This window comes from Etheostoma cragini, chromosome 10 (genome assembly GCF_013103735.1).
Source record: "Etheostoma cragini isolate CJK2018 chromosome 10, CSU_Ecrag_1.0, whole genome shotgun sequence".
NCBI lineage: Eukaryota > Metazoa > Chordata > Actinopteri > Perciformes > Percidae > Etheostoma > Etheostoma cragini.
Window position 1 is genome coordinate 6,789,244 of NC_048416.1, and position 11,196 is coordinate 6,800,439.

The following is an 11,196-nucleotide window of genomic DNA, read 5'->3' on the forward strand; positions in this document are numbered from 1 at the left end:
GTGTGTGCTGTGATTATCACAGAACGCTGCGCGGCCAGTTGTGGAGTTGTATTCAATCCGAGCACGGATATTGACTCATATTACTCGTAAAATACTTGTACTCGGCAAAAGTGCATTATCCGTACCTGATACTTGTTTCAGCCAGATACTCGGATCACCCCTAATTGCAACATCATCACGTGCTCTTATGTGTGTGTGTGGGGGGGGACCTTGATTATACAGCATAAAGGCATAATTTCATGTCTTGGCGTTTAGACACATATTCATAAGGTTTGATAAACTACTTATTGAACTTTAACTTATCATTGCACCTACAATAAGCTCTGTAATAAGCTCTCCTCAATTTAGTTCATCCTGTACATCTCCTGTGGTTTTTGCACCTGCATCCACCGTGTGTGATTGTGTGTGTTTATGTGTGTGTGTCGCAGGGGGAACGGAGCAGCAGCCCCTCCCGCTGCAACAAGCTGACAGGATTGAAACAGCAGCAAGTTTCAGCGGCTTTACAGTGAGAAAACGTTACAGAGTTATTGATGTTAAAATGTGTAGGCAGGACGGTCTGAAATGTTTTGCGCCATCTTTTGCGCCAGTCCCCCTTATGGGATAACTGGTATAGCTGTCTTATTTAATTGGTGTCTGTCTTGTGTATCTGTATGTTTTTTGTTGTTGCTGTTGTATTTTATGGACCATAAGTTTAATAACAGAGGCTATCCATCTATCTATATCAGAAACACGGAAATTAATTTGACCCGTTCTCACTCCCGTTTGGTCAGTGGCTGCATGTGGGAGTGCTGGGATTGTCGCGAGTAATGAAAATGCGATAGGGGGTCCCGACTGTTGATCAATGTCTTCCAGGGATGCGGCACCCTGATTGGTCCGGGCCTGTAAGCAACTGCGTACCCTGTTTACCAATAATTACGAGTCTGAATCACTCAATTCTCATTGGCTACCTGCCAATGTTGCAGGCAGATTGACAGTATTACCCGCCAATTGCAAAATTCAACCACAGCTGCCTGTTAGTGGCCTCATATCCATGTTGTGCATATGTCAAGAAGTGTTCCATAGAAAGTCCAGAAAAGTGTGAATATAGTGACAACTGGTCATGAGAAATCCCACTTCACAGTGGTGCAGAAAGACTCAAATGAGTGGAACTGATGCTGAGTCTGACGACAGCCCTGCAGAAGAAGAGATGGCGCTTCATCTTCCTCTGGAGTTGGCTGAGAATTTAGTGGATTGAGTGATGATTTTTTCTTCTTTATGACGCATTTTTAGACTGATGCGGCTTATACTCAGGAGTGATTTATAGTCCAGAAAACATGGTATCCATAAAAGTTTAAGGTCGCCTTAATGAGACACAAACTTGACGGAGCAGACAGCTGCATAGATGAGTGTGTGAGAATGAGAGTGTATCAATTGCATAAAAATGTGCGATTAAAAATATATTGAGTTTGAGACACTGGATTAGCAAGAACAAACACCCTCACCTGCCAAATCCCACTTTAACCTCTAATTGTAAATTTAAATGGTAAATGAACTGCATTTATAAAGTGCTTTACAATTTTTGCCTTTCTATTTACACAGACTCACCCACCGTCGGCAGCAGGCATGCAGGGAGTGGGCCAGCCACAGCGAGCAATTTGTTCACTATCAGTGTCTTGTCTTGGAACGATTGGCCAACCCTGCAATCAGTCGACAACTTGTTTTACCTCCTTAGCCATAACATTTACACTAACTATATTGCAGTCAATACATATTAGATATAGCGTTTAGTAGATTTTGTCTGTTTATATAAATTTATGGTGGCCGGTGGTTGGTTTTTGGCTCAATTGTTTTCAAGATGGTAGTCCGGTCACACACTGAAATATGTTTGTGAAAACATTTGAGGTGAGGAATAGGCAGGTTGTGATTTTCTAGTGGACACATGTGGGAATTCCCCCTTTCTGGTCTACATATCCATGCCTATACTGAATTATTTTTATCCCCAGTGGGGACAAAATGTCACCCCCCACCCAAGTAAGTAAAGCGCTGTAACTTGAACAGTCTATAGTAAGATAGAACAATAAAATCCAAGGAGCACTTGCTGGTTGTTTTTAGCCGCTACAGAGCGGATCAGCGCTGCCTAGTTTGACAGATAAAGAGTTAACTAGTAGTGATAGACAATGGGACTCCTCAGCTCTTAATGGTTATTTCCCTTCAGGTGCAGTGGAATCTTGCAAATGCCTTGCAGAGCATTAGGCGGAGGCAGAGGAACATCATTTTTTTCACAGGTTATCAGTGGGGGAAAAAGTTAATTGAAAACGCATTTCATTCATAGACCATAGTTGTTCCCCATTACCTCGTTACCTCTTATATTTAACCCTTGTGTTCCCTTTGTCAAGCACCAGAAGCAAACAATGTTAATGGAATGCTTGTAATTCACAAACAAATTACTGGCTCACTCTAAAAGTATACCTTACGTAGCTTTTTGTGAAATTTTGCACTACAGTTTGAGAGAGCAAACATCTGACCAACAACTGTGGTTGTGTCCTGTTGTTTCAGAATGACAGAAAAAAAGTCATAAAGGTAGACAAACACAAATCTGCCCAGCATGTCCCTTAAAACATCGTTGACCAAACATTGAAACACTGCAGGAGCATTGGTTAGGCTGAAAGGCAAGATACTGGTAATGTGTGTGAGCTCTGGTCATAACTTCCATTATTAATTCCTCTCTCTCCTCTAGTATTGTCCTCTCACTTTTCAAAACTGCATCTGTCTCCCCTATTCTGAAAAAACCTGGCTCAGATCCCACTAACTATAATAATCTTTGTCCCATCTCAAATCTTCCCTTTATTTCTAAAATACTTGAAAAAATAGTGTCTGTTCAACTCCACGCCTTTCTTACTCTAACAGTCTTTACGAACCTTTTCAGCCTAGAAAAAATCACCAATGATCTCATCATAGCTGCTGATTCTGGACTTATTTATATCTTAACCCTCCTCGATCTTAGTGCGGCCTTTGATACCATTTCCCACTCCGTTCTCCTCAATAGACTATCTTCTCTCGGCATCTCTCACACCCCTCTTGAGTGGTTCCGCTCATATCTCTTTGACCGCACTCGGTTTATTCAACTCAAATCTTTCACATCCCACCTTTCCCCTATTACTACTGGCGTCCCTCAAGGTTCAGTTCTTGGCCCCTTTGTTTGTCATCACCTACCTACTTCCCCATGGCAATATTTTCTGCAAAATCAACATTAATTTTCATTGTTACGCAGACGACACCAGCTCTATTTATCCAACAAACCCCCGCCCCTTACTAACTCGTTACTTGAAATTAAAGTTCACCTCAAACTTCCTTAAACTAAACAGTGATAAAAACCGAACTCCTCCTTGTAGCCACCAAGTCCACCCTATCCAAAATAAATAGCTTAACTCTACCAATTGATAACTCCTTGGTCTCCCCTTCCCCTCAGGTCAAGTGTCTGGGCCTAATCCTCGACTCTTCCCTATCCTTTCCTTTACTTCCACCTAAGCAACATTAACCGCCTCCGTCCCTCCCTTACCACTCATACTGCCTCCATCGTTATCCACAGCCTCATCACCTCCCGCCTTGATTACTGTAACTCCCTTCTTTATGGCCTCCCTCAAAAATCCCTCCATAAACTTCAACTTCTTCAGAACTCAGCAGCTCGTGTCATCACCAGAAGCCCGTCTTTTCATCATATAACCCATGTCCTTCAGCAGCTCCATTGGCTTCCAGTTGAATTCAGGATAAAATGTAAAATCCTTCTGCATACTTTCAAAGCCATCCATAACCTTGCTCCTCCTTATCTATCTGAACTCCTTCACATCACCGTCCCCTCCTGGCCACTCAGATCCTCCTCATCTCTCCACCTCACTGTAATCCCAGCTAGACTTGTCACCATGGGGAACAGAACCTTCAGCCGCTCTGCTCCCCAGCTCTGGAACTCACTCATAACTGTTTATACTTTTCTGTTACCTGGATCTGTCTTTTATTTTCTGTAAAGTGACCTTGCGTGTTTAGAAAGGTGCTGTTAAATAAAATGTATCATTATTATTACTCGAAATGTCCAAAGGGTTGGTGTTAATGCCGTTTTTCACTCATCTTCGCAGATTTGCACCAGATGGTAGGCGTTGCGGAGGTCCAGCTTAGTAAACATGGAAGCCCCCTGGATACTTGTTTTTAATGGTAATGTCATTCAAACCTTTAAAGTCAATAAAAGGGCAAAGAGTCCCATCTTTCTTGCCCACAAAAAATAATCCAGCTCCCAGTGGGCAAGATGATGGGCAAATTATGTCTGCCTCTAGAGATTGATCATTTATACTGTTTATAGATCCACTACGTGGATGAGTGGAACCAGCCAACAGGTCATTTGCACAGTTGTGTGGATCCTGTGGAGGTAGAGAGAGAGAGAGCTTGTGGTTTGCCGAAAACCTCCCCAAGATGGTGGTAGTCAGTGGGAAAGTGGGACAGGTCAGGAGAATCCAGGCTGGACTTCTGCCTGGAGACAGACAGGGGTAGAGCAGATTGCAGGCAACTGGCATGGCAGGCGGAGTTTCAGTTATTATAGCTGATATCCAATCAATATTGTGATTTTGCTTTACGAGCTATGAGTGACCCAAAACCAGTGGTATAAGAAGTAAATCAATGATAAAGAAATCTGAAATGTGTTTACCAGACAGCTGGAGGTGAACGGGACTAGTTCTGGTGGTGATCTTGGCCAGAAAACTTCTGTCCAAAGTTTGAGCCTCCAATGGCATCTCCAGATGTTCAATGGGCAGCCCAAGTTGATTCACTACTCTAGTGTCCATTAACCTTCACCTTCCCCAGAGTCAATTAATGCAAAATTTCCACACTGACCTTTTCAGCAGATGTTGGCATGTAGTTGGGTTCAAGGATGGGAAGACAAAAGTATGGTTGTCCGGCTGGCTAGAATTTTTGCCTAAGGTTGCGAGCCATCTAGTTTAACGGGCGGTTTGGACAGGTAGCAATGTTGTGACCAGTAGATGCAGCTGTTACTGGCTCAGCAACTCACACGTTCCTCGATGTTTAACCAGTTAAGTCCCAGCTGCATGGGTTCTGGCTCCGGTGAAGTCGCTCGCTGGGTTTCTTGGGGACACACGGACTCATCTTTTCGACGAGTCACTCCAACAACAGGAGAACAATTTTGTCAATGCCGACAAAAGCTTATCTTTCAATTGTTCATTTAGTCCATGGACAAACCTGTATTTGTTCCACTCACTTTCTGCAAACTCACTCTGCAAACAGAGTACAGAACTCAATGGAGTACTCGCCCACACCCTGGCGAAGTGAAAACAGTCTCCTGATAAAATATGCAACAATAGCTAATTATTTTATTTTATATTTTATAATGTAATAATGTAAATAGCATTCACACGTTAGAGCCAGTGAGAGTTTTATTCAATATTCCGCCAAAAAGTTTCATCTTCTTTTTTATTTTTTACATGTAGAAATGATTTTCTATCTCTGTCAATACAGGACCAATAGACAACCATTAGACACCATTACACAACCAATAGACTTAATTTGTACAATGTAATATTATAACATTGGTTTTCTAATAAGCTGTTTGTAGGTGGCGATAACTTTTGGAAGTCGTGGTTTATTCTGTAGCTCGATTGTTTATTTAGGTGGATCAGCATGAACACACAAAAGAAGGTTCAAAAGATTCCCCAAAGCTGTGTGTTTGGCTTGATGAGGACAAAGATGGTCAAACTCTGCCAAAGAGATCTAGAGCTGGGGAGAAACGAAAGCGAGATTCAGCCACTGGTTGTTTTTTTTTCGTCAATAGTTGCATTCATTATTCATTGAGCAAGTTCTAAATGGATATCCATATTTTTGCAGTTTCTTCAACAACTGTACCACCCACCTGTGCTCCGTCTACCAGCACAACTGAAGACACTGTGACCATCAAAGATTTTGGTTTTTTTTCCCTTAAAACTTGTTTCCTCTTCCGTCATGGTGAACAATATGTTGTCATCTGAGAAACCCAAGGAGGGGGTTTGCCATCACTGTGGACACAATGCTGCTGTAGTGATGTGTAGGGACTGTCTACCGCGATCACTCTACTGCACAGCCTGTGACCTTTCCACACATGAGGCCCTGGTGCTTCATAACAGAGCATCCATGGTGGAGGGGTTCTTCAGACCCCTGCCACCATCCACCTTTGTTCAGCAGCACGAGTGAGGGAAATTCTCCTATCACGAAAAAGGTAGTTTTTAAGTCCCAGGTTATATAGCCTGTTTACATTTTACACAAACACCCTCACTGTTGAGTTTTTGGTTTTATTCACTCTAATATGTAAACTAATTCTGCGTTTTAGATTGCATGTTACCAATCGTTCCTCCCTGCTGCGACTGCTTCACTGGGAAAACAAGCTTTTTAAAGGGAAGGCCAGTTATTTTAATTGGAATAAATGGTAACATATTTATTTTTTATTTATTCATGTTCTGTTTTTGTTTGTTTTTTTAACAAGAGATAATTGTTTTTCTCTGAAATTTCAGGAAGATACAACCTCTTCCTTCCATCAGTAAACTGCTCTTGTGGAAAAACCTTGCCAGTGACCATAAGTGATCTTGTTGAAAGTGGTTCCTGGCCAGCCACTGTCAATTTTGAGACCTTGTACATGGTGGACTTGTTCACCACGTATGAGGATCTAAAAATCACTGCCCCAGGGATGTCAAGACAAGCTTTTGTCAGCATGCTCGAGGGTCGAACGAAACTCTTTGGGCGAGTGAGTGGATTCATAATTTACGTTTGTTTGTTTGTTTGTTTGGATCACCTTTTAAATAACTGATTAATTGTTAGGACTTGTTCTTACAATCCTCGATGATTCAGCATACATTTCTTCACAGAGCCCTTTTGTTCATCATGACCATGGTCTGAAGCCAACCTTCTAAACAGTTACTTACGGTTTTGTTTTGTTTTTTCTCAGAGTGGTAAGATATGTGGGGACACAATGCAGAGGGCCTTCCTCGAATGGGCCTATGCCAAATTTGAGGTTGAGAAGCTGTCTCAGGTCTAGCACTTTCAGTGCCCTGCATGCACACACTCCATGTTGGCAGTTGCAGTGGATGGGAACCGCAAATAATATCGTTTCAAAAGCCAACCAGGGTGTGTAACATTCATGTACAATGAAATTCTAGCCACAAATTCCTTTTATATAGTAAATGTAACCTGCATTTATATATTTCTTTCAAGACCTGATGGGTTTTTTGATGGAGTCTTTTTGGCCAGTGATCCTGAGGTGTCCTCATTTGTTGATTACATCCATATATGCATATCCATATATGAATGCTTGCCTTTTGTTTTTCTAAATTTAAACATAATTTAGTTTATTTAAGTAATAGAGTGGCATTACTGCATCAAATGCCAACATACCATGATTTACAACTTATTTTCAAATGTCAAATGTAACTGTAAAATGTCTGTTTGTGCCCTTATCTGTTTAAGAATCCAGGGAAAGGGAGATGTGGTGCGGGTCAGTGGACAGCAGCACGAGAGTCCGCCAACAAGTCTGCAAGCAAACTAGACGAGGAAGGTGTTGAAGTTGCTGTCTGCCGTCATGGGGTTTTGCTGAAGGGACTGAATATGTTCCGTGGAGAAATATTTGCATACCCGTTATATTTCCAGAAACAGCTCGCTTCACACACTGTCCAGTTTTTTTGCTCTTATGTGATCTGCAAATATTGGCCATATCTGCAGAGAGTTGTGGACCACTGTCCAGAGTTGGAGGACTTGCTGAACATGCGCCCATTTCTCTCCATCATGCATGCAAAAGCGCATTCATGGATGTGTGAGGTAAAAATGACAATTAGATGAATTTCTTTCCATATGTACAACATATTATGATTGTCTGCCCTCTGCCCCTAGTTTTTGTTTTCTAACTGATAACATTCATGTAAATATGTTACAGTTAAAATGGGGTGGACGCAATCAAGAAGGAGCTGGAACAACAATCGGGGAGGAGGTTGAACAGGTTAACAGTTTCCTCTCCAGAGCAGCCATATGTTCCAAGTACATGTCAAAAGCCGGTAAGCATTTTTCATGTATAGTTGTGTCCAAATTGAGAATACAAGCTAACATATTTTTTTGCTTGTTTTGAGTGTAGCGCTATTTTTTATTACAATCTTTGGTCTTCAATTGGTTCTGTCAGAGCGTTGAGGTCTGATTGGGCTTGTTATCATGCTACGCTATGAATCCTTCTCAACCTAGACCAAATCAGAAGGTGTAGCACCTCTTTACAATAGAGTGCTTCTTCGTGATCAGGTGGAGTCAAATCTCTGCAGGTGTCTAACTCCCTAGAAGACAAACATTACCAGATGTTATGAATGTTAATATTTCCCATATTTCCACTTCTGAGAAGTGGTTTGAACACTGATGCTTTTTTTAGGGTTCTGTGCATAGTGCATGCTCCCTTTTGAAAACAACTGTCTCGTCTGCACTTTTACACTGATCAGGATGCTCTTTATGATAATTTAACTTCTGACACATTAAGTGTATGATTCTTTCCAGTTTTATGTGACAATATTAGAGAATGATCAATGTAGTATCTGATCTTTGTTCCTCAGTGTGAACCTAAATTACTGCACAAACATTGTGTGTCAAGTCCGCACAGACATGCTAACTATCCAGGCAAGTGGCTGGAACAAGCGAAAAGGCGGAAAACCTTGACTGGACACTGGCCAAAAGATACATCAAGGTACTGACTAGGCAAATATATGTATAATAATTGTTGTTTTTAAATTGTGTCTCAGCATTTTTTAACACAGATATTTCATTTTGACAGACTGTACAAAGGATCACAGAGGCATCAAAGGACCTGGAGAAACTCATCACTGAGTTATCTCTACAGCAAGACACAGTTCAGCAGTGGGTGGCTGATGTTCAACAGTGGCCCTCAGGTACTTGAAAAAAATGTAATGGCATATTTAAAGAATCATTTGGCTCTGCTCTTATACAGGGGATCTGAAAAGAGTCTGATTGTAAATTGAGATGGGCATTAATAATTTGTTTGTTGTCGTTTAAAGGAGCAACAATCCAAAATGACCTGCAGAAGACCATCAAGGGATTATATCTGGGCATCAAACAGCGAAAGTTTCAGCTGTATCGTCAGTCCAGTGAGAGCAGAAAAGGCCACTAGGAATGTAGATATGTGAAAAAATGAAATCACTACTGATTTATACATAGTAAATATAGCAAGATTATAAGAAAAAAAGTAAAAAAAACATCATTAGAAGATGAAGCACCTTTCCTAAAAGCCAGGGCAGCATACTATTTTTTAAATTATTTTTCACAATTTTTCAAATGATATCAAAACTTGTGATGCAAAAATGATCACACAGCTTCTGTCACAATAATCGTAACACATACTGTACATGTATATTGTGAAGCCTTATTTTGTATGGTGCTTTTGTGTAGTAATCGTGTGAGCGCACACTCATTTTGTGTTTTCTCATTATAGGTGGGAATAAGCGAAGGCATCAACTGAGAAGACAGATTGTTGTTGAGAAGAAAGCCTTGGAAGTTGCCATCAATGACCACAATGCTACTGTGGGGGAAGATGAAAAACTGCCTCCTCCCAATGAACTCCTGGCTGTGGACAACTACTCCTGGCCATGGGAATGTAAGTACTTCCTCTGAAATGCACTGAATACAAATTGTTTGATGCACACATCACGATGTACATGTGGAATCTGGGATTCTAGCTCATCCTGTCAGGGTTTAGTTCTCTATAGTACTAGAACAACATGCAAAATATCTTCTGTCCCGATATGTTTTACAGGTCATGGTGATATGGAGCAGAAAAAAAATGTTCTGATGATTGACACCTGGGTTGACCTGTCACAGAGGCACAGAGGTCAGCACATTGAGTTTGTGTCCCGGAGGTCCGCTGTCCCCGCCACCGCCATTCTTACTGTGCATCCTCAAAGGTAGGTAATGGACCGTGAATGAACACACTTAGAGATATCAACGTATGCTAACGGAACCTGAATAATAAAGTTAGTTAGCGCTGTCTAAGCCATCATTCGTTAATTATTTATCTACATGAATTTTTAGGGATTTGTCCAATGACATAGGGGTTTATCCAGCATTATATTAGCCGCACCGCATTTAACGTTAGCTGCAGTTGGCGGCAATGTGTAATGTGCTAACCGTGGTCAGAAGGAAAGCTTTATAGTTTTATAGCATAATCAGCATATGAGATAAGAGCTACAGTAAGACAAGTGGTAAAATCATACACACAAAAATACAATACAATACTTAGATGAAAATAGCAATCATTACATGTTGCTTTTTTATATTCTAGTTTTAAGAAGCCACGAGGGTCAACAACTACAACTTGCGTGAGCTGCAAAGCCACCAAGGTGTGGCCACCAAGATCTGCAAATATTGCCAGTCTGTACAGCCAAGAAAGCAAAGACTGGCAAAAAAACTGGAGAAATTTGAGGCCAGAAAGGAGACGTGGTTGAAAAACCAACAAAAAAAACCAAAGCACCTCTCATGTTGTTGATGAGGCATCCGTCTTGGTATGTGTTTAACTTCTGTATTTATTATTTACCTAATTACCGCCCCCAATGTTTCAGACACTTGTAATTGCTTATATTTCTGTATATATTTTATAATATTTATCTTTATTTTCAGGTTGAAAAGTTAAATACATTGGGGTACAAGGCCATAGTCTTTCTTGGAAAGAAAACTAAGAAACAGAAGACCTGGTCTGCACAAGTACTCCATCCAAAATGGCAGCTGTCAGACCATTCTGAAAAATGCCTTGACAGGATGAAGGCTCTTTATGAAATGTTAATTAATGGTAAGTGTGTGCGATTATTTTAACTCTTAGAGAAAGGGCACATTTGTTCTTATTACAGGAGGTTAATAAGTTCTTATTTTTGTACCATTGAGGTTGGACTAACTAGCAGCCCACCACCAGTCCTACCATTCAGCCCACCACCAGTCCTGCCATCCAGCCCACCACCAGTCCTCCTCCCCTCCAGCCCACCACCAGTTCTCTCCCCCTCCAGCCCACCACCAGTCCTCCTCCCCTCCAGCCCACCACCAGTTCTCTTCCCATCCAGCTCCGCACCAGTCCTCCCCTCCAGCCCACCACCAGTCCTCCCCTCCAGCCCACCACCAGTTCTCTTCCCATCCAGCTCCGCACCAGTCCGCCCCTCCAGC

At 41.6% G+C, this 11,196-nt stretch overlaps 1 long non-coding RNA gene across 1 annotated transcript; it reads left to right on the top strand.

The window, feature by feature from the left end:
* Positions 1-7,674: 7,674 nt before the first annotated feature.
* Positions 7,675-9,834, top strand: LOC117951399. The gene is made up of 5 exons (XR_004658164.1): positions 7,675-7,818; positions 7,934-8,051; positions 8,807-8,921; positions 9,482-9,643; positions 9,803-9,834. It is a non-coding gene; the product is annotated as an uncharacterized LOC117951399 (long non-coding RNA).
* The last annotated feature ends 1,362 nt before the right edge of the window (positions 9,835-11,196 follow it).